This window comes from Medicago truncatula, chromosome 8 (genome assembly GCF_003473485.1).
Source record: "Medicago truncatula cultivar Jemalong A17 chromosome 8, MtrunA17r5.0-ANR, whole genome shotgun sequence".
NCBI classification, from domain to species: Eukaryota; Viridiplantae; Streptophyta; class Magnoliopsida; order Fabales; family Fabaceae; genus Medicago; species Medicago truncatula.
In genome coordinates, this window is record NC_053049.1 from 7,074,399 (window position 1) to 7,076,110 (window position 1,712).

A 1,712-nucleotide genomic window follows, 5' to 3' on the forward strand; every position below is an offset into this window, starting at 1 on the left:
ATTGGACAACGCGTTAATAGCTACCGAGATAATCCACTCAATGACAATGAAGAGGAAAACAAAGGGATGGAGAGGGGAATTGGCTCTCAAGATTGATATTAGCATGGCTTATGATAGAGTGGATTGGGGGTTTCTTCGTGGCGTGCTTATGCGAATGGGATTCAGTGAGAAATGGATTCAATGGATGATGATGTGTGTTAGTTATGTTACTTATTTAGTGCTTATGAATTTTTATATGGTGGGGCCTATTGTACCCGATCGAGGGTTGCACCAGGGTGACCCATTATCACCATATTTATTCATATTGGTGGCCGAGGGCCTCTCGACTCTAATACATAAGGCAGGTAATAGAGGTGATATTCATGGAGTACAAGTATGTCGCGGCGCACCAGTAGTGTCTCATCTGTTGTTTGCAGACGATTGTTTCTTGTTTTGCAGGGCTAATGTGGTGGAAGCACAAAGTTTACTCACTATTCTTAAAACTTATGAGGCAGCATTTGGGCAAGAAATTAATTTATCAAAGTTCGAGGTGTTTTTCAGTCGCAATATGAGTGAGGCAGCGCAAGTGGATTTGTCAGGCATTATTGGCATCCGACATGTGATGGGTACCGGAAAGTATTTGGGATTACCTTTGATGATTGGTAGAGATAAGAGGTCCGTTTTTTCTTTTATCAAGGATCGCATCTAGAGACGAATAAATGCGTGGAGGGGACGAGATTTATCAAAGGCGGGAAAGGAAGTTATGATCAAATCTGTGTTACAATCTATTCCTTCATATATAATGAGTATTTATCTTTTGACGAATTCAGTAATAGATGATATTGAGAAGATGATCAATGCGTTTTGGTGGGGAGGAAGGAGTAACAATCGAGGGATTAAATGGATAGCTTGGGAACGTGTGGCATGCCCCAAAGAGTTTGGTGGAATGGGGTTTCGAAATTTCAAAGCTTTTAATCTTGCTATGGTAGCTAAGCAAGGATGGAGTTTTCTGTCTAAACCTGATTCTTTGGTTGCTAGAGTTTTTAAATCGATGTATTTTCCACGATCCTCATTTTAGGGTGCTAAACTCGGTAATAACCCGAGCTTTGCTTGGCGAAGTATTTGGAATTCGCGACATTTACTTTTATATGGGTGTAGATGGACGATTGGACGTGGGCAACATGTCAGTGTGATGAATGATCCGTGGGTTCGAGGTGTTCACGGTAGCTGGATTCAATCCCCACAAAGCCAAGATGTACATAGTTTGCGTGGGTCTGATTTGATAGCTGACGATGAACGAGTTTGGAACATTGATAAGATTGAATCTTTGTTTTAAGATGATATGGTGCAAGCTATTCTCGACACACCATTGTTTGCGGAAGTTTAGAATGATAGAATAGCGTGGATGATGGAACGTAACGGGAGGTATAATGTTAAAACTGGTTATAAACTAGCTATGATGGAGTTGTTACACACTGATCGGTTCCATGTTGAGGGATAGTGGCATAAAATCTTGAAGGTGAATTCCCCTCATAAAGCACGTAATTTGTTATGGAGGATTTGCAGGGGGTGTGTTCCTACTCGTCTCCGACTTCGATCACGACATGTACAATGTGGGGTGATCTGCCTCTGATGTGTTACGGATGTTGATGATGATTGGCATGCATTTGTGGGTTGTACGGTGGCACGTGAAAGTTGGTATTGGACAGGACTTTCGACTGTGTTGCAAACGC